The sequence below is a fragment of the Mirounga angustirostris genome, unplaced genomic scaffold, assembly GCF_029215605.1.
Source record: "Mirounga angustirostris isolate CCGP_5_RB_7025 unplaced genomic scaffold, mMirAng1.0.hap1 SCAF_9, whole genome shotgun sequence".
NCBI classification, from domain to species: domain Eukaryota; kingdom Metazoa; phylum Chordata; class Mammalia; order Carnivora; family Phocidae; genus Mirounga; species Mirounga angustirostris.
In genome coordinates this window covers 99,879,900-99,902,817 of record NW_026991717.1, presented here as the reverse complement: position 1 = coordinate 99,902,817, position 22,918 = coordinate 99,879,900, and the positions used below count along the sequence as shown (strand labels likewise).

Here is a 22,918-nt window from a genome sequence, read left to right as displayed (position 1 = left end):
CCAACAATAAATATTTCATATAGGGATGAAGGAGCCTTGATGACTGAAATAAAATGAGCATAAGCTCAGTTTACACACTGTCACTAATTTTCCTTTAATGGATTTATAGAGAGGTGAAACTTCCTCACATTGATTTGAATGAAAATATAAAATTGAGAGTTCAGTGGTTTAACAGGCCATTCTCCCTGCCTTGGAGACAGTCAAGATGCATTAGACATATAGATAAGCCACCAAATGATGGCAGTGAAGGCTATTCCACTGCTGTCCCTTCTCTGCCTGTCCTGTCTTCTCTCTCCAGCTCTTGCTCTCTCCTTGCACCTACCCCATCACACTCCTACCTCAGTTAGGGATGAGGCAGGTTAGCAAATCTTCAGTGGAATTAGAAGCACAACCACAGAACTGAGTGCAGTCTTCACTTTCTGTAGGCATCCCCAGCATTCCATTGATTCTCAGGTACTGCCTCAGTTCCCTTTGGGATAGGGGTGGAGAGAAACAACCTTAAGGGAGAGAAGAGAACCACCTCGCCATGAATTCTGAACTCCCCACAGACTTGACCCTTTCTATACTCCTTTCTCATTTCCAGTCTTCTTCTATAGACTGAGAAGGAAGGGGGTGGGTTTTGAGATTTTATTTCCCAACCCCCAAATCTCCTGGTAAACCTGAGAGGAAGGTCCCTATTGTGGATAGCTTTCTTAGTTTGTGGGTTTCTTTGGTTTAAGGAGATATGTAGGCCTAAATGACAGTTCCAGGTCAAAAGGGAATATTCCACCCAGAATACCCAAATGGGAAGTTCTTCAAAAGATTCATGGGAGAGGTGAATTTTGCATTGAAGGTGATTGATGTTTCCAGTTCATATTCAGTTCAAAAGTCACTGGGAAAGTGACAGTTTAATCAGGATCACTTATTTCTCATAAGCCAGAACCATAATTTGAGTAATGACAACAATTACCACATACCAAAACCAGTATTATTTGTGACCCATGTTTCTAATTTACAAAGTGCTTTCAAGTATGTGCTCTCATTGGATCTTCTCAGATCAAGTCTATGATTAGGGCTGGGAAAGGTGTGATTATTATAAATTTTTATGGATATAAAACCATGGCCAAATTGAGTGAGTTGTCTGAGATCTTGGAGCTAGTATGAGGTAGAGTAGGACCAGAAGTCATTTTTTTCTGACTTCTAGTCTCACATGCTTTCCACATTCAAAACCCCAAATCAGAGTCAATGCCTACCAATGACCTAGTTTTTCTTCAACAGCATCTCCAATTATTAGCTGATTTAGTGAAAACTATGGGAATTAGGTGTTTTCACTCATAGGATTGACTTTTACTAGTCCTTTGTATTCATAATACATTCATTAATATCTTGTTGTGCTGGATATCTTTCAGTGGTCCCTCTAAATTCACTTACTGCCATTCTCTAACGTGGCCTGTGTCATGGGAAGATGGCTTTTATGGACATAATTTTATGGATTACTTGCCCTCTAAGTTGTGGTTGGGTTCCTCAAAAAGGGATCACTTGCAAGAGATCAGAGGATGGAAGTAGAATGAGTTTAAGTATTTATCCTATCCTCTGAAGCTAGGAAGGTTCATTGCCTGAATTCTGGCCAATGAAATGAGGGTTGAAGTTAGATACTCTACTTCCAGGAGACTCATCCTTACTCTTCCTCTATGTTCATGATGTTCAGAGCAACCTCAGAAACCATAGGTCAAAGATAGTAGAGCCTTGCCCATCTGGGTCTCTGAAGGATTTTGTGGAGTATAACCCTCACCCCTTGCCCTGCCAATTAAATCTTATGTGAGTGAGAAATAACATATTAGCCACTGAGATTTGGAGGTCAGCTGTTTAGCAGTTAGCATTATCCTTACTACTGTACTGCATCTGGTTTGTTTTGAGTAAGTTACATCTATCATTCTTTAAAAAAAAAAAAACCAGCCATTTCCTTTAAAATACTGAAATTCACAGCTTATGCAATAGTGACTCCACATCAGAAGCAGCTTTTACACTTTTCTGATTGTTGACTCATGACCCTTTAATAGGTTGTGACTGATAGTTTTAAAACATTCCCATTCCTTTGTGTGTATTTCATACCCACGTGTAAATACAGACCTGCCCACTGTCAACTCAAAAGCAGCAAAATGTAAATATTACTTACATCATGATTTGATGGACTCTTGATTAAAACCACCATCAAACTCATTTGAATAGATTGATTATACCATCTAGCTTGTCTTCCTTGCTTTTTATAACATTCATATCCTTCTTGGAGAGCTATAGGGACTGGGACATACATCTTGATCTGTGACCTGGTGAGGGGTGAATCCATGTATCTTTTTCCTTGCTTTGTTAGTTTTTTTTCTTTCTTTCTTTCTTTTAGTCCACCAGGTTGAGTCCTTTTCTGGCATTAAAAGTACCTACACTATTTTAACTCTAATCCTTTAGCTACAGTTAAATATTTAAATAAAATACTTAAAGCACTCATTAGAGATTCTGGCATACAGTAAGTACTTGTTATATATGTGTGTATATCTCTCTGTGTGTAGCTATTTAACCATTCATCCATCCATCCATGTTTTGAGGCGGAGTCACATTCTTTGCTCTCCCATAGACTGCTGATTCTTAAGGGAAGAACTATCTCCAAACTTCACAGGGTATTCAGTGGATGGCAGAAGCAAAATGTGGGATCTTAGCTATCTGAGCTGTCATTGTTCTTGTAGAAGTTTTCTACGGCTGTGTAACAAGTTACCACAAACTGCAGCAGCTTCAGACAAGACCCATTTATTATCCCATGGTTCCTGCAGATCAATAGTCTGGGCATGGCTTAGCTGGATTCTCTGCTCAAGGTCTCACAAGGTGAAAATTAAGACGTAAACCAGGCTGTGTTCCTATCTGGAGACTTGACTGGGGAAGAACCTGCTTCTAAGCTCATTCAGTTTATTTGTGTCTGTATTTCCTTGTGTTTGTATAGTTGATGTACCTGTTTTCTTGCTAGTTGTTGGCCAGGGACCATTCTCAGCTCCTAGAGGCTGCCCTCAGTTCCTTGCTACATGGCCCTCTTGCAAGTCCTCTCACAATGTGGTGGCTTATTTCTTCCAAGCCAGAAAGAGAATCTCTCTTGCTTGGGTTGTCTGATCTAGACCCTCTTTTAAAAGGCTCACCTGATTAGGTTAGGTATAGTCCAGATGATCTCCTTTTATTACCTTTAAGTCAGCTGATCTGGGAGCTCAATTATATCTGCAAAAGTCCCTTCGCCTTTATCATATAGCATAATATAATCATGGAAGTGATATCCTATCACCTTTGCCATGTTCTATCGATTAGAAGCAAATCACAAATTTCATATGCACTCAGAAGAGGGACTTATAGAGGGTGTGAGTCATTGGGGGTCATCTTAGAATTCTGCTTACCACCCCCCTTCACACTGGTTTGTGCAGTACTCACCTCCCTGCCTTTGTTGACCACTTGGACAGCAGAGCTTTCATGAAGATGAATGAATGAAAGGATGGTGGATTCTAAGCTCTTTGGAAAGAGAAGCCAAATAGCAATATGGTAAATATTATAAAGATCTTCATGAATACCTTGCCTGTACTAAACTCCTGAGTAGATTGAAAAGATTCCTACTTCTCTATAGGTAGTTATATGCCTGTTGCTGCCTACTGGTGACAATAAGAGGAAATCTTGAGACATAATGTTAGAGATCAAAAATCTTCATCAAGTTGAAACAAATAATTCTCATTGACCCGCTTACTACTTTTGAAAGCTTTCCAGGAATCTTGGGGCAGATACTTAATTTTAAAAGACACCATTGTCCAAATGTAGGCTGTCTGAATTTCTACTTTAGTTCACAAGATTCCTTGAAGTTTTCTCTAGGCCCAAGTGAGAGGAGCTGCTTATTAAGTTACGAAGTAGGTGCTCATCTGTGTGCATGGAGGGTGAGAGGGGAGGGGAGGGAAGGGAAGGCTTGCTTTTCTCAGCAACAGGTTCTATTCTCTATTACTTCCAAGTTTCAAGACAGACAACCCCGAATGGAGAGAAAGAAACATGTAAAGAAATTACTTAAAATGAAGTATAGATTTGTCAGGCTTGAACTGCTAGATTATTTAAAGTACAACTTCAAAAAAAGTACCAAGGACTTGATATTTTCCTCTACTCCCTACCTCTAGGTATTTCTTTATACAAGAACTTCTGGGGTTTTATATTCCAAGATTGCCTCCAGATGCTCTGAAGTGTTCTCTCTCAGCCATTTCCCAGTGGCATTTCTTTTCTTACCTGGGGAGAGGTACCACAGAGATCAATGCCAGAGGGCATTATTGAAAACACTGACCCAGAAGGCATACTCCAGGCCACTGGAAGCATCTGCTTCACAAATGTCAAGCTGGGGGACATCACCAGATGTTAGTGTTGAAATACCATTTAGAAGACAAACATTGACTCCAGGGGCCAAAGGTCACCTAAACAAAGAGCCAGACTGGCAATGAGGCTCAAAGTGAGGGTACAAAAACTATATTCATGTGACCATGACTCTTTCTGTGTTCGAGCTCACAGTTCATTAGACTTTACAGGACTGTGGAAACTTTCTGCATTGTTTTCTGAGGCTTGGATTCCAAGTCCTATCTGGCATAATATTGTCTGGGAGGAGAGGACTGGTGAGGCAGGAAATGATAGGATAAGCACAAATTTAATGTGCAGATATGAAAATAATTTCTTTTTCATATGGGACCTGGGGGATCCATGATACATAATTTAAGAACCACTACACTAGAGGATTTTTAGGGTGCCTCATCAATGCTATAGGATTAAGCGAGATCATTCCTTTTCTTTGTGCAGAGGAAGATACCAGAAAGTCTTTCTGGGAGTAAAAGGATGAGTGTTCTTTTGCCCTTTTTGTTCATGGCTCTTGTCCATATTCTTAGTTCTATCCATTTTGAAGGCCAGGGGATTATGAGTAGGGAGGCAGGGTATATTTCACACCACTCCTTTTTATTTTGCCCCTCTCACACATTCTTTCATGCTTATGCATCTGAGACAATGCTCACAAGTGATATAGTGATATAACACTATGTAACAGTTTTCTGATTTGGTTCAGATTGAGGGTAGGAATTGGGTCAAGATGGATGCTACAGATAGAGAGGAATGAAGAAGGGACTGGCTTCTTACTTCTTCAACTACATACATCAAGACACCTATGAGAGACCAACGAGATGCTGGCTTGACTATTTCATACCTTGACCACCAACCAAGCTGGGAATTTGGAGACTTTTATTTATTACATCCCCAAATACTTTATTATACCAGGAATAGTGAAGATCAATCAGACTATCTCAGCTTAAGTATTCTGTTCTGTATCTGGGCAACACCCTCCCCCCAAAATAATCTTTGATGTAGAGTAGACTTGTAGAGAGTTATAAAAAAGTTACTCCTTAAACATTTTTTCACAGACCTGAAAAGAGTATGAGGTGGTAAAATCAATAAAATTGGCATTTTTCTTTTTTACTCATCTGGCATACATTGTTACTTGGCCCAGGTGAGAAGGCTTATAAGAGTGATGACAGTATATTTGAAATGTTTTTCATTTCAATAGAATGTCTTTTTGAACAATCTTGGACTTTGAATCTTTTTTTTTCTTTTTTCTTTCTTTTTTTTTGGAGGGGAGGGTGTGGTGGAGAAAGCTGAAGAATTTAGCAGTTGTTTAACTTTCCAGGCACATAGCATCAAGCCAGCAGAAGAGCTGAGAGTAAGCATCCTCAAGTTTTGACTGATTGCAATTGGTCTCCCTATTCTGGGCCTTTGAGGATGAGGTTGATGGAGCATCAGTGACTCCAGTCAATTTCAGGATGACCAGTGGGTTCTGGGGAAGGATCAAGAACTGTTTATCATGAAGGGTATAGAGCTGCTATCCGTGGGCTCCATCAGGCATGCAGGGCCTGTATAGTCACTACTTCAAAACACGGAACTTCCTCTTCAAAAATGAATGAGTGCTCTCCCACAGGCCCAATATTCTGCTTTAAACCGCAGAGGGGATTTACCTGGATGGTGTCCATTCACCCTGTTTCTGGTAAAAACAGTCTGATTTTTCATGGGAAGCTGCCCGTCTTCCTCTGTGAGATCATATCACTTGGGCAGAGCTAACACCATGCTCCAGGGTTGGCCACCCAGGAAATTACATTCTTCTAGCCACAGTGACTGGCTCAGGGATGGGCATGTGACCCAATCAGAGTGAGAGACTCAGTTCTTGGAAATAGTTGGAAAAAGAGAAACTCTGTAGAGGGTTGTTGAGAGGATAGAAAAATGACCTGGAGCGTCTGGCTTCCATCATGCCACTATACTAGGGGATTCTGCCAGAGAGTGGAGCCAGCATAGAAGAAAGCTGAGTCAAGACACAGAGAAGCAGTGTCATGAAAAATTGAGCACCTGGATTCAGCCATGGCTGAGGCCAGAATACCCTTAGACTTTTGTTTTAATGAGCCAGTGAACTCCCCATTTATGCTTAAGGTAGTTTGAATTGTTTTCATTTACTTGGAGCAAAGAGAGCTTCGAATAACATATGTCCAAGCAGGGATGAGAAATGAAATATCCTTTTACTCTTTCCCATGTTTTCAGACATTCATCTATTTCATTTTTAAGGAAACCCTTTTTCTCCCTTAATAAACCCAAACCCAGATTCTCTAAAATTATCACTGGGCAAAAGTCTTCACATTGGGAACCTTGACCCTGGAAATTCACCTTTTCCTTGGAGATTTCTTGCACACGCTACTGCTGCAATCACACATTAAATCCCCTTCTCTTAACAAACACATGTCCAGGTTCTGCAAGGTTGGCAATGGGGGAGAGAATCTCCCCGTTGGAGGGACCAGCTGGACCTCATAGCCTCAATGCCTGTTCCCTGATGTTTGTCTTTCACTGATATTATTAAAAGAGTCAGCGTGTTTCCACAAAGGCTTATGTTGAGCAGATGAGGAAAATGGGCCACCCCTGCCTCTTGCTTCCCCTGACCTGTCTCATCCTCACCCAGGATTTATATATACAATTACACAACTTCTCCCTGTCCTCCGACCATAATGAAGCCAGGGCAGACAGAAGGAGCAGGTGTTGCATCGATACACTCCATGTTTCCTTTGTTCCTTTGCTCCTGTTAGGGAACCTCTCCCTTCGAATTCTTATTTGAGGCTTATGTATGTGCTCAGTTTGACTTTGAAAACATTTTAGTGGTTAAAGTGTATAAAGTTGAGATTTTTTCCCCAACAAGGGTTTAGAAACAAATTCCAACGCTGCTTCATTTTCTTAAAGAGTCCCTGAGCAGAGTACTGCTCTGTAGAATAGACTTATTTACAGATTCTTGATGAGATGCCAGTCTCTGTGTAGAAGGTGGGTGGAAGGTCATATGCGATATTGTCCACTTTGAAACAACTGGTTATGTCAGTGCAGACTCTTCTGGCAGTTCTAACATTAGGGCCACACCAGTGGAGCTTTTTTACACCGAAGTTGCCGGGTTCTACTGATTAGTCTGGTGGTGTATTCTGTATGTGTATATTCTTAAAACCAACCACCTCAGTTTGCTTCAGGGTTTGTTCAGATGCTGTCTTCTCCATAAGATCATCCTTAATCACTTATCATTCTCAAGCTGGAAACATCTTTCTTAAATATTTAGTATTTTATTTGTACCTTTCTCTTTGGCATTTTCCATTATTACTTTTGTGTTAGAATTGGTAATTTTTTATATTTACTTGTATATTTGATGGCAAAATTCTTGTCTAAACCATTTTTCCTTTTTCTTAATACAGTACCCTCCTCTAGTAGGACCTCAGTTAACATTGGGTGAATGGATGATGGGGGGAATGGATGTATAAATTGCAACACTAATAACCATGTGTCTGCAGATCCTTTTCAATGGCTGTGTGAAGTTCTCAGGAAGACAAGACTTAGACCCCTCCAAGCAGATGGGTGCTATTTATTCTTAGCTGGAATCTTTGCCTAAATCTTTCTTAGGTTTTCTACTCTATGGAGCTAAAATAGACAAAGTAGAAACCTCGAGAACTCTCTTTACCTTTCTCTCCCACTGTTGAAGACAAAAACAGGCTGAAATGGTCTCTCTCCATGTTCTTTTTCTTATTCTGGCCCCTCACTTGAAGCTCTCTCCTCAAAGCAGTAGGTACTTTTAATCTCTATTTCGTAAGCCTCAGCCACAGTAGAGGGAAGAGAAATCATCTTGATAAAGGAACTGTCACTTTGTTGTTTATAACAAAGACTTTAACCTTGGTAAGAGATTTCTTGACTTCTTTGGCCATATGTGTATTCCTGTGTGAGTGTGTGTTCACATGTGTTGTGGGGTGGAGAGTGATACATTGTATTTCTAGAGTTTTTTAGTACATTATTTATGATTTTCAAGGAACATTAGTATACATCTTTTATATACATATATACATATATATACACATGTATAAGCCACAAGAACTCCTTTGGATGGTTGCCTGAACTGCCCATTGCCCAATCTCATTTTTAGCACCAAACAGTCTTCAGGATAAAAGCTGTCATCTGTTTCATTATACAGTGGACATGTGGGAATATTATGATGCCTAAAGCTTTTTAGCTTGAGACTTTGGGCCAAATCCATTCCTAGGGCACTCATGTGTAGATCCTATATATGTGGCCCATGCTGAGTAACCTGTTTACAATTTCTTTGTAAAAAGCATATGGCAGCCAGTTGTCTTTTGCCTTTTTCAGTTAGAAAGACATATGGCAACTAGCTCTCTGGATTTACAGATGTGGGTTAGATGAAATAGTAATATACAATGGTGGTGTTTTCCCATACACATTAGTGCATGGTAGTTCTCATGGACAGTGCTTTTCTTTTTTTTTTAACTTTTCTCTATTCAGATTAATTACTATTATTTGTATATTATCTATCCAGAACAAAGGTCTTTAAAGAGGTTTCTATTCTGTAAAATGATTTTGATGTACTATTTGTTAAAGGTATTAAGGGAACTTTGTTTAAGGGCACTAAAAAGAGTAATTCTGCAAGGAAACTTGATAACTGAGAAATTTGTGTATTTGTTTAAAAGATAATGAGGAACCACCTATCTGTCAGGAAACACAGCAGTTGTTAGTTAGAGGCCTTCAATAGCAAGTTAGCTGTTCCAGAGCTAATACCTAGGTAGTTGGCCAATTAAAGTTGGTAGTCTTGAAGCCTGTAAGCCAGTGGTTTAGTCTTTCTAATGGCTTGTATCCAGGTTGTACTAATTTCTGTCTCATAACTCATTAAATATTTCTTTTTTTTTTTTTAAAGATTTTTATTTATTTGTTTAACACAGAGAGAGAGAGCACAAGTAGGCAGAGCAGCAGACAGAGGGAGAGGGAGAAGCAGGCTCTCCGCCGAGCAGGGAGCCCGATGCGGGGCTCGATCCCAGGACCCTGGGATCATGACCCGAGCTGAAGGCAACCGCTTAACAACTGAGCCACCCAGGCGCCCCTCATTAAATACTTCTTTACCCAACTGATGTATCACTCGCACTATCAAAAATATCTTTAAAGATGCTAATTTTTTTTAAGAAATAGAGGCTCGTGAATTAATGCAAAATCTGAAGCAATAGTGAAATCAAAGAAACTGGGTTAGAGCCTGTTATTTTATTGACCCCTTTTTGGAAAAAATGAGTAAATCGAGGGCATCATAAAATTTAGATTCTTACAGGTTTGTATGGATAAATTGCCAGTCTAGGGGAAATTTATTGTCTGGGCTTTAATTCATTCCTAAATAATATTGTGAATTAATGAAAGAAAAGGTAAACAACTGTAGTGATATATAAGCATTAAACTCTGCCCCAAAGATAATCAGCTTGGTTTCTTTCTCTTGAATAAATCAAATGTCAGAATAATATTTTGGCCTATTTTTCAGAATACAAAAAGAGTCATGAGTATGAAAACAAACTAATGTCTGAAGGTATTCATTAACACATTTGTGTTAAACAGTATGGTTACTGCTCGGTAAGTGTTTGCTTAAAGTGAATAACACAGATGCAAACAAACAATGGAACAGAGACAGCAGCAGACAAGTTGAAGAGAGTTTTATATTTCAAGAATAGAAATGAGTTCGATTTATAGACACAGTGAAATGTAAAATTAGGGAATGGAGAAAACTATCACTTTACTAGTTGGATAAAGAAAGCTGGACTTTATACACTGATTCTGGAAAAAAAAAATTTTCAAGGCCCTCTTATTGCACATTTAATTTTGTAGGAAGAAGTATGTGTATATTACATACCTCATATGTATTACACATAATTTCTACATATGTTTATATGTAAATTGTATATGAATATATATTTGAACTAGATTATTGAATTAGTTCTAGACTATTGAACTAGATAGACTATGTTGCACACATTCCCTGCTTTTATTTATGTTTATATATCAATATATATGTTCTGCTGAAACTGTAGATATCTCCTTGGTGAAAATCTCCCTCTTTATTCTTTGGTCATCTGGTACTTCTTCTTCCCTCTGGCAGTTGCCACGTGGAGTAGAATAGAGCCTGGCCTGATACAGAGGAGGGAATACCAGATTTTATCTCCTATCAATTTTTCAGAGGCTACAAAAAGGTTAGCAAAAGACAGTAACCTGAGGTATGGTGTCAGAATTCGTTAATTCATCTAGGGTGAACTGGCTCTCCAATAATAACCCATGTTGGTTGTACCTGGAAACAATGTGATCATTCTGCAGACCACTGGGAAATGATCCAGTGGTCTGGCAGACTTCCAGAACAATCCCTCAAGGCCAGATCTTGGTTCTTCTTATCATTCTAGTGATATAGAACACCCAGATTCCAGGGTGCAAAGAAGGTGATGGATGAATGGGCATTGCTACCTGAGAAAAGGAATGGAGGGAGCTACTTTCTGGGCAGCCCTTACCCCTAAAAAGGAAGACAGCACCTGCTGATTAGGAGACTGGTTTAGTCTGCACTTTATTATGAAGTCCCTTTCTGGAGTATTTACTTCAAAGCTCACCATTGTATGCTTGCATTCTTTATAGGTAACAAATTTATACCATCTCCAGGGTATTTATTTTGTTCACTCAGCTAATGGTTTGGCATATCATTTGACTGTATTCGGGGTTAAAGTTGTCTTTTTCCTTTATGGTGAAAAGGCTAGGCTATAATGTATACTGGACTTTCTTGACTCATCTCCTTTCACTATTCCCATGTTCACTATGCTCCAGCCACTTGGGCAAGACCAAGCCTGTTTCTACCACAGGCCCTTGGTACTTGCCATTTTCTTTTTCTGGAACACTGTGCCCTAGATCTACAGACGGTGGCTGTTCTTTGCCATTCTTGCCTCTGTTCACACATCACCTACACATATCATCCACTCTAAATTAGCCTCGTCCCTCTCCTCTATCAGTTACTTTCTATCATATCACCCTATTTTTTTAATTACTTTCTAAAATTAACCTGCTTCCTTCTTTGATTACACATTTATTAGCTGTCTTTACTGAAAAGGGATTCCCACCATGCATACCTCTATATTTGCAGTGATTAGACAGTGAATAGCATACAGTGGTGCTAAATAAATACCAATGACTAATCTGGATTTTATTTTATTTTTTTCTTCCAGCTTTATTGAGATATATTTGACATGTAATATTGTGTAAGACGAAACTGAATTTTAGATTCATCTCTAGCTCACAGAGTTCAACTCTTTCAGAGCAAACCTGCTTCCTTATAGCTAGAGGCTGACTGTTAAGCATTCCAGATTAAAGTATTGGTTGTGGAACAAATAAAACACCATTGGCTGATTTTTCAATGATGTTGAAGATGGTTGCTGAAAGGGTAGGAAAGGAGTGAAAGAAAAAAAAATGTACTTAAGTATGAGGTACTAGGGATTTTCTTGGTTCTACCTTCCTGGCTGGCTAGGACAGATGTTCGTTGGAATAGAAATTGCCTTATTTATTTTCAAGCTGTTTGGTCTTTTCTTTTATCATGAGTGGGCCTTTGTGTTGGGAGGGAACTGTTAAGACTTCCTGCTTACTCCAGCATAGACATCTGTTAGTCAAACAGACATTTCTTCATAGACTTCAAATGACTCCTTCCTTCTTGTATAAACGGAAATATGCTGACTATAAGAAGGTGAAGGAGAAAAAAAATTTTCCATTGGATATCCTTATAAGGAAAACCTGAGACATGTGCTTATAATGTGCAAACAGCTATTACTCTGAAAAAGAATTATTAACATGTATTAACTTTGATAAAAATAAAAACTAAATCATTTCCATTGATATAAACCATTTGCTTTTCAAATGGGATATTCATAAACTTCAATTATAGAATTAATGACAGATGCACAAGAAGTAATATATCTGGCTTCCACATGCATGCGCTGGAATTAGCCCTTTTAAATGCCCATTTCAAAACTTCCTTTTTTATAGGACTGAAGTAATTTAGAAATGATAAGCTTATTCTTTTTACCTGTGCTGTTTTATAATAATTTCGGTAGCTCATTTAATCTGAACTGTTTGCTCTTTGCTTTTTCACTTGTTCATCTTATACCTGTCCCCAAATATTTTATTTTCCTAGTGACACCAGAGCTGGGGTCATGAAGCACCCCCTTTAAAAAAAAAATTATTTATTTATTTATTTATTTATTTTTTAAATTTTATTATGTTATGTTAGTCACCATACAATACATCATTAGTTTTTGATGTAGTGATCCACGACATGAAGCACCCTTTTATAAAAAATGAGGAGAAGCTTCTCTCCTAAAATCATGTTTTCATAAACAATGGAATTCCTGAAGATCTGCATAGTGGAATAAGAAAAATACACTTAATTCTTTAGTTTTTTGTTGTTGTTAGAAAAACCTGAAAGTTACCTTTAATAATGAAACATTATTTTAAACATCTCTTCATTTATCAAGTTAAATAAGGCTTCTGGTTTGGAAAGAACTTGAACATTGAATGAGAGTCCAACTGAGGGAAGATAAACTTTGAGGTGTGGCAGAAACAGCAGGAGTTACGCCTTCTTTCCAGTATTCGGAAATACTGGAAAGGAAAAAGACAACTTTAACCCCGAATACACACCAAAGAATAGCACTAAGGCATATCCAGAGAGAACTGTGTCAAACTCACACATCCCATGCAATAAGAAAGATTTGTGCCTCCATCTTATGACCATTGGGGGATGTAAGAATAAAGAGAAAATTATTCAGAAATTTGGATTATCTAGGACACAGATGTATCACTTGGGCTCCAGGAAAACCTGAATATCATGGATGAGTCGCCTGTGACCCCCTGAAGTTACGTGCAAAATTTGGTGTGCATGTATGTATGCTCATTTTTCATTGTTGGTGAGGGGACTCTCCAGTAGATTTTGTTTGGTTCTCAAAGGGGTGTGACTCCAAAAAAGGTGAAAAATCAAAGCAACAGAGCTAGACTCCCATTACCCCAATTCTGTTTCATGGGATTGAATGGACCACGCAATGTGGTCCTCATGTGATCAGATAAGCTGGGGAAACATTGTTTAATGTATCTCACCTGTTGGAGATTCATAAAACATTAAGTCATTAAAGGCTCTAGGATGTCCTGAGGTGAAGAAGCCTGTTTTGCTTTGTTTAAACTAGCATTTTATTTGACAATGAAGCCCTCTTTTTGTAAAATACCCATAACATCCCATGGGCACTAGAGTTCCACACACGGAGTCTGACAAATGTTGAACTAGCATGTGTCACCTAGATTCCCTGCCTCTCAGTGTTAAGAGCTCTTCTTCAGGGCCTCTTATTGAAAAATTCTTTCTTGTGTATTCTAAGATAGGACTTGACTGATGAGAAAAATCATACAGTTGGAGGGTTGGAAGGCCACCCGATTACAGGTCTACATGTAAAAACAGGTCATCTGATTAATCCTCCACTGGATACTTAAATTATCTCTGTGAATATCACGTCAAATGGTGTGTCCATAATTAGGCAATCCCTTCCTTGATAGAGAATTCACTAACTCCAGGGCCATCGCACCATTTCCAGGCTGTTACATCCCTGGGCTGGTACTTTCTCCTGGAGATGCATCTGTCTTCTTGGTAGCCTGTGAGGCATTTGAAGAGAGCCAGCGACAGCAGAGCTTCTTGAAGTCTTCACTTCTCTAGGAAAGCAGCTGCAGTTCCTTCCATTGTTCCTTATGCTTTGGGGCCCTCACACCTCTGGCACTGATGTTTGGTTTCTTCTTCACTGAGCCTCACACAGGCAGGCATTCTGCCCACCCAGGCTGCTTTGCCAAGGTGACTGGAACATTGCATTGAAAGAGTGCATCATCTTCAGTCCCCTTTTCAGAAAACTTCACACACGCATATTTCCATCTGGTGTCTGTTGCCACACCCATGTATTCTCTGACAATGAGCCCACCTACCCACAACTGGATGTAGAGCCACTTTTGCATTACTTAGCCCTGCCTGCTCTAGGGCTGATTGAGTTATCTGTCCTGATGATTGGAATTAGGTTATGTGGACCCTACCTACTCTCTCCTGGGACTAAGGACCTGTATGGTCAGGAGCTGGGGGGGGGCGGGGGGGGCGGGCAGCCAAGCCCATGGAGAAGCTGAGGAACAACTGTAGAGGAAAGATGAGTTAGATGGGCAGGAATAAGCAGAAGAGTGTGTGGTGTGGGGGAGGGAAAGAGAGAGAATAGCCATTTCTACCCTTTCTTTCTTTCTTTCTTTCTTTCTTTCTTTCTTTCTTTCTTTCTTTCTTTCTTTCTTTCTTTCTTCCCTTCCCTTTTCTTTTTTCTTTTCTTTTCTTTTCTTTTCTTTCTGTGATCCTGCCTTCAGGCTCACTGGAATACTCCTGATTCTTTATCACAAAATTTCTTTTATGCGTGAGCAAAAATGTAGGTTTCTATTCCTTACAATTAAAAAATCCTTGACAAAAGATACCTGAAGGTCTTGGAAGAAAATGAACAGTCTCCAGGGAAGAGTTGGATTATTGCATAGTTCTCCTAATTTGTCTCTCTTCTTCCATTTCACAACTCATTCCACCCTCATTCAATTTATTAATCTGACCTACTTCTGTGCCTCTGCCTATGCTATTCCCTTTCCTACAATGCCATTCCTTGCAGCCTGCTTAAATCTTTCCTCTTCTTTAAAGATGCAATTATTCCTCTTCTGTGAAGGTTTGCCTGACCATTTAATAAATATTTGTTGAATAGGAATAGTCAATCTGATAAAAAGAATAAGAGAATGGTCCCACAAATAAAGACAAAAGTATTACAGACTTTTTTGAGCAAGATAAGAAAGGGAATTGGTAACTGAATGGCAAAGAGTAAACAGGACGATTCCACAAATTATGCTGAAGCTGTCACTCTCAATCTTCATTCAAGCCAATGAGTTAGGACTTGCATCAAGAACAGTTTTGGGCCATAGAACGAATTACTCAATCTTTGTAGGATTCACTTCTAGAGCAGTTGTTCAAGAGCTTGCGGAATTTCTTGTAGATTTTAAATAGCAAATATCTTTCTTGGACCCTTCTAAAGAGGTGGCTCCTTAGGGCCCTTTCTTTTAGAGTCTCTTCTTTAGCATGTGGCACATAGGAGATGTTTAATAAACATTTATTGGATAAGGAAGGGAATGAATGAATACAGCTTCTATCCCTGAAGTTTAATCACTAGACAAGTAAAAGGCCAGCAGCTTGTTTTGAAGAAATGCTTTATCTGGTGGTTGGAAAAGAAACCAAATATAATCTGACACATATAGAAATGCACAGAATTCTTTAATTTCCAGAGTTAGGCAACTAAAGCAGTTTTAGAGTTGATACAGGGACAAGCAGGCCTAATGCTTAAATGTATGAGCCACTAAAAACAGCCACCACATTCCTGAATTCTTGTGCTCCTTGGCTAGGGAACCAGCATTCCCAAATCCCCAAAACACATCTCCATCACTGGCCAGGGAGCCAGAGTCTCTGCTATCCATGGTGGTATCATGTCATGCCGAATATTTGATAAATTTGATAAATACCTATTTATCTTTCTAGCTCATTTGGGGCCGCGAGCACAGTGCAGAGAGCAGGCGGCCCACCTGAGGATTAGCAAGAATCCAGCCCTGTCGCCAAATCTCTTAAGGCAGTAATACAGAAGGAAATGGAAGCTCACTTCCATTCATCAGTTAAGAGACACTTCATTTGTAGAAAGTGAGAGGAAAATGCCAACAACAACAAAACTCTTCTTGGAGTGTGAAGTGGTGCAGACCCCAGGGTTGTGGGAAGCATGCTAGTCTAGAACCCCAGGCTCCTCAAATCTGCCCCTGTGGGCAGGAGAGAACCTGCATTGCTGGACAGTGTGTTCAAGTCACCAGCTGGGAGCAGGATGCTGTAGAGTGTTGGGGTCTACCTTCCCCTCTGCCATTTCTATGGCAACAAAGATTGACAGCCATGCTTTACTTGAGTTCTCAATGGCTGAATATCCTGTAGTGAGATAAGCAGCAGATTCAGGCAGTTAGGCCAGCAGATTTTCATGAGAGGAAAGGATTTTTTTCCATCTCAATTGGTGTTTATGCCTAGTCATTTTAACTAAGTTAAATCCTGGCAAGGTGATGGGGATACACAGTTGAATGATTTACATGTGACTTGGGAAAGGACATGATTGCAAATCTATTTCTGATCTTTAGTTACAAAATAAACTTCATTTCTTTTACTCCCTTCACCCAAAGGTACTCTGGTCTGAGCAATTACACAAATTTTCAAAGTGGCGATAGGGAGTCTGGATGATTAAAATCCTTCCCTTTGGAATTCTCTTCAGACTCTGCTCAGATCCTGCAAGCCTTCCCAGCCTCCTTCTGTATGAGCCTCTCTTCTTCCATTTGCCCTGTGGTCTCTACCATTGTCATGTTAGGACTTTTTGTTCTGTTTCCTATTTGGACAATGAATTTCTGTCAATGCTAATGAGAAACTTCGGCTTTAATGGTATAGAAGCATGATTCTTATGCCTCTTGGTTAGGGTTTTATTTAATTCTGTCAACTAAAGTGCATTGGAAGTACAGTCTGGCTTCTTAGTTAGGTCAAGTGCATGAAATTAATCAAATACCAAAGAACAGGTTGATGCCCAGACACAGCAGGAATGCTTCTGACAATTGAAAAGAGAAAAAACCCATTCAGAGGGATGATTTATCAAGGGAACATAATGGAGAATGGAGGTGGGGGAAGGGAAGATTGAGTTTCAAAGATGTCCTTTATACTACAAGAGAATGTGAGTGATAAAGTTTTTGTCTTGTTTTCTGTTTTTGTTTTGTTTTTGTTTTTTGTTTGAAGAGCCAGGACTTCTTCCTGTGGATCATATCTCTGAGTGTCATGGAAACCTCTTGTATAAAGCTGTAAGTAATGTCCTCAGGATAGAGGACCAAAACTGAGAATATCCAAGCACAGGAGAGTTGTAGGTGACTTTCAGAGTCGCCTGATTGTTGGCTCTCTGTTTCTTTAAAAAGGAAACTATTCTGTGGTTATTTTCATGGAGAGAAAATTGGGGAAAAAATTATGCTTACAACCCTCAGAATTCTAAGTCCTATGAAGGCAAAGAAAATGTCTGTTCAGTTTGGAATTAGATCCTCAGGGCCTAGTATAATGCCTGACCCATAGCACGTCCTCAGTGTATATTTGTTAAAAATAATTTCTGAATCAGTAGGTTTCATAAAACTGTAAGCACTTCCAGATTAAAGACACCGCAACAGAATTTTTATTGCTAGTTACTAAGAGATATTTGATAGATTTAGTCCTATACGGTGACTACATGTAGTATCCACATTGTTTTTAGTATATGTTCTTAAGAATTTATTATAAGAATACCAGGAAAACCTAACCAACAGCTACTTTTGCCATTTCAAAAAATTCTCTTTATTGCAAAACCTACAGAAGTAGTAGCAAAGTAATATGTCTTTGAAATGAAAATTTGATCAACTCCTACCTATAATAATTTTAAGGATCAATCTGTAAAATCTAGCTATATGAATTAAAGAGAGTTTGGATATTGATCAAAAAGTACATGGTAAAAGCCACTAGTATTTGCATTCAGATTTATAATACCTTCATGGAGTGTGTGTTGAGACCAAGAATAATCCTTTTTATTTCTAATAGATCAGCACTCCATTGTGCGAAGTGCGAACATTGTCTTTCTAGCAAGAGTTTATTAGTAGGTCTTGATTTTGAGTCATTCCCTGAGAACATTTGGATGGCAGTTCTTTCTTACATATTTACTGAATGACTGAATGAATGAGTGAATATTAAACAAGTCAACAAATCGGAGAATGCACTGATTGGCTGGCTCCTCAATGCTCTCAGAAGGCAAAGAGCTTTTTAAACCAAATTTATATATTTAATATAAATGACAAGAAAAAAACTGCCTCCTCCTCTCATGTTTCAGTTATTTCTAAGTGTAAGGCTAGTCACTTCTGTTAATTATCAGTAGCATGAAGTACCAAGAAATAGTAATATTAAGCACTGAAGACAACCTGAATATGTTTAGCAGAGTCATTCCTAGAAGGAAAATTAAAGTGCCACACCAAGCCTCAAATGAAATCCATAAGCCTTGGCCAATACTTTTGCTCACTTTTGCTCAGAACTCTATTATTAATGCCATTGCAATTATAATTGTGGGCCCACTTGCTGGGGCAGGTGTTTGCAAAAAGGGTTGACCTTCTGGGGTGCAATATGCTAATAAGAGAACATCTCAGCTTTCTGGATATAAAGCTGCAGTGCAAAAATAGTATATAAAGGACAGAGTTTTCTTTCAAAAGGAAGATAAACCAGCTCAAAACGATGCCCAGGCACACAGAGGAACAATGCGGCCTGCTGATGGTGCCAGGGTGATTCTTAACGGTACCTCCAGGATTGCCCAGTGTCCCTGCTGGGGTTCAAATTCAGATTCAGGTGGTAAAAGTGGTATTCAGCAATGATTAGTGCTCAGACAAGCTATGCATGAACCATTATTAAATTTGCACATTCTTGGAAGAGAGGTAGCCACATGCACAATAGGCAAAAGAAAGTGAACATAACATTATTAAGCTCTCAAGTCAGGTTTTTATATTATAATTCATTTCTATCACTGGCAATTACTGAGAAATTTACTTTAAAAATATTTCCCTTTGAATTAGTTTTCTTTTGAGCAAAGGTCAGAAATCAGTCACTTTAGACTTTTTTTTTTTTGTTATAAGATAGTTTGGTGATATGGAGTATTGCTTTCTCGATGCTTACATTTCTAAACACCCTTTTTTACCTGTGACTCCAAGTCGAACTTGTATTGGAAAATGGGGGATATGCAGGGCTTTTGACTTTCTGACTAGAAATAGCCTCAAAAGTATATTCTACAGGGCTGGAACCCATGGCCATGATCTTTTCCCATAAAGCCCCACCAATAGGGGAAGCTAGTGTTTATTTAGAAATGGCAGTGACATGCATTCTGATAAAGGCATAGGATTTGGTGCCTAGAATTCTTTATAGTTCCCACTATTGGGATTTGTAGGGCCCTTGACCTACCCTCTCCACCCTCCCCAATACTACCCCTGCCAAAGCCAGCTCTGAACACTTTCATTAGTCTGGGATTGACAATCAAAACTCAAAGCCAGTTTCCTTTGAGCACATAGGCAAGGCAAGAATGGCTTTCCCAAGCAATGGCTGGGGAAACAAATGCTTGGGATATTCGAATGATTTCTGTTTTTTCATAATTTATTTGTTTCTCTTACCACCCTGGTCCGGACTTGCTCATCCCCAGCATTTCTACTTTCCTGTAATGGACAATCATAAATTTCCAGAGAAGTAAGGGTTTGTGGATCTGCAGCACAGTGACATTGTTCAAGATATTTGGAGACGGTGCCAAATGCATAACAAAACATGGTTTATGGCCTTCATTTGGCATTGATTTGTGCTAGAAAATTCAGAGTATCATTTCCTCCAGAAGGTTTTGCATTTTTGATGAGAGAAGATATTTTCAACAACAGAGTTCTTGAAGAACTTTACAATATTTAATTTTGGAAATCCCTCAAAATAAAGCAGTTTTAAATTTCTTGTCATCTTAAATTGATGCTTTTTGTAAAAAAAAAAAATGTTGCTTTTAAATGGAGCCTTCCAAGTGATCTTTCCAAGGAGCACTCCTTTACAAGCAGTCACCTGTGTATCCTGGGGGACACAAACCAACTTGAAGCCCTGGCCGTGTTGTTACAAATGTATACTTTACAAGAGACTGATAGCAAGAAACAACATTACTTACTGGTATGTACCCTGCACCTGGGACCAAGTCAGAATTCTTCCAGTGGCCTTGGAGTCTCTGGAGAGATGAATGATCCAGATTTCCAACAAAGATAGCTTTCACCAAGGAAGAACTCAAGTGTGAGCTGATCAGAAGACTCATCATGTCCAATAGCGAGGTGGTATAATGTTTTGAGAAACCTATTGCAAATGAATTAGAAGGAAAAATAAATTAAAAAACAAGTCAGGTTCTCAGATAAGAATAGAAAGGCCTGTTACCCACCAGAATAGAAAGGGTGAAACAAAGGGAAAACCAGAGGGCCTCACAACTCCCAGAAGGTCACATGTCCTCCACAGTGTTGATGTCTCTCACTCAGATCCTTCCTTTGTTAGGAAAAACAAAAAAAGCTGAAGAATAAAACTATTAGGTAGGGCCAGCACAAATATTAGTCAACTTTGAAAGAAAAAGCATTGTTATGGGTGATGTGAGGCCCAGTCTGTCACTGGTTTGTCTGCAGGCTCCATAAACCACAGATTCCTAGCCAAACCCCCAGAGTTTCTCATTAGGTATGTTTAGGGTGGGGACGGGTTCCAGAGTTAGCAATTCTGACAGATTCCCAGGTGATACGATGCTGCTTGTGTGGGACCAACTTTGAGAACCGTTGTTCTAGCATGATTCATTAGCTTTGGGATCCAAGGAAATGGAAGCACATGACTTTAAGGTAATCTTACGATAGTTTGGATTTATTCTCATGCAGGCATCTGCCCATGCAAACTACAATAGGGGAAGCATTTATCTGGATAATTCAGGCTACAGACGTCATTAAAATATTAGAATGTTTTAGGTATAGGAATTTTTTTCCCCCAGGAGAGTAGAAGGGGAATGTTTCTAAATCATCCTATGATTGCTTTATTGCCCTTTTTCATTTTGCATAGGGATAACAAGGTACTATTTGTCCTAAGAAGCATCTATTGACCTGTTCTCTAATAATGACTTTACTCTGGTTTCCTGTTTGTACATGGCTGGGAAAAAACCATGTTAGGAAATGGAGAGTGTGAATGAGCATGGGGTCTTCTAGAGAAATAGGTTCCAAGATATGTCCTTTTCATATCTCTGGTGTCTGTGGGAAAGGTCACAGGCAGTCTGATGATAAGTTTATGATGCATTATTACATCAAGCCTGAATGAACCAAAGAAGTGCCTTCTCTTTGTCTTCAGGCCAGTCTCTATTTAGGAAGTCCCTAGAAAATGCCATGGAAGAGCCTCAGAATCTCCGGGGGTAATGCTGGAGCAAGTGATAAGTATTTTATCCCACAAAACTGCACAATGACAAGGAATAAAAATAATCTTAGTGTTAACTTAAACCAACTCTCGTTTAATGCCAGTTTAGAGTTCTTAACTCCTAATCTATTTTGCCTGCATTTCCAACCTTTGTTTTGTAGGCCTACCTAAGTCTTTCCTTTTGGACATTGCTTTTGTCTAGTTATAATACCAATGAGATTATAATTGAGCGACCCTGAAATTCTAGAACGTATAATAATTCTTTAAAATCAGCTGCTCATCAGCAAAATAAAAACCCTTTTGAATGATCTTTAAAATTCACAACCAGGGGCACGTGGGTGGCTCAATTGGTTAAGTGGCTGCCTTCAGCTCAGGTTATGATCTCAGGGTCCTGGGATCCATCCCCTCATAGGACTCTGTGTTCAGCAGGGAGTCTGCTTCTCCCTCTCCCTTTGCTCCTCTCCCCCCCACCCTTGCTCTCTCTCTCTCTCTCAAAAAAGGTCTTTTAAAAAATAAAAATAAAAAATAAAATTCACAACCAAATATAACAGTGTGGGTCTCCTGTTGGTGGCAATGGTCAGCTTTTAGAGTCATATCTTACATCTCCTAAAACAGACTTCCAAAGCAGGACTTCAGGTGGGGTGTCAGGCATTCAGTTTAATCCCATGGAAGGCCACCTTTATTGTGGGCAAGAGGCCACTCTGCAGTGCTCATTATGATTCTGATTCTTTTTGAGTCGAGTTTCTGACACTTCCAGCTAAGAGACTATGATCACAGGACCCTTTTGCATTGTAAGGATGGGAGAGAAAGCCCACTATTACTGAGACTTCTCCAAACAGAAGTAACACCCAGTCAGAATGAAGGCTTTGGATCCAACCAATTCTGACCTAACTTGTCCTCTCTACATTTTTAGATAAGTTTAATGAACTTCACCATTCTGAGGTTTAGACATACCCCACCTCACCCTTGGGTCTCTCCCTATGAGTATGACTCAGTAAGAAAGCACTGTTCTCTTTTGCGTTATTTTGCTGCTGGGAAACTCAGGTCTTGGGGCCACTTGGGAATCCACACTAAGAAGCAGAAGTTCTCCTTTGCCTGTGGGAAATCCAGATGAATGGATAATCAGAAGCAACCAGAAGATACATATGGAAAAATCTCCAGAGGTAGAGTCCTGTAAATTCAGAAAGTAGGAAAAGTTTGCCATCAGCACATGCCCAGTTTCCCTTTTGGTGCACTCCTCTGTCTTCAAAATGTGCCTAATGTCCTCGAACTGTGTTCTGGTCTCCAGTAGGCTTATGGGTCTACTTAAGGTGTAGGGAGTGTCTAAGTCAGAATCTAGCTCTCAAACCATCCTCTGCTTCAGACCTTTCTGTCACCTTGGTGTATGGAGACCATATGATCCAAGCAACAAATAGGTTTGCCTAGAGTCGCAAGTAAAAGTGT

General features: G+C 39.4%; 2 long non-coding RNA genes across 2 annotated transcripts in view; one reads left to right on the top strand and one right to left on the bottom strand.

Moving 5' to 3' along the window:
* LOC123861607 (uncharacterized) overlaps positions 1-20,645 on the bottom strand; it is a 58,650-nt gene extending 38,005 nt beyond the window's left edge. Inside the window, exon 1 of the long non-coding RNA XR_006795070.2 lies at positions 20,217-20,645. This is a non-coding gene — a long non-coding RNA (uncharacterized LOC123861607). The remainder of the gene's footprint in view (positions 1-20,216) is intronic.
* LOC123861606 (uncharacterized) overlaps positions 1-22,918 on the top strand; it is a 149,374-nt gene that overhangs the window by 25,497 nt on the left and 100,959 nt on the right. The gene's annotated exons all lie outside the window — the stretch shown is intronic.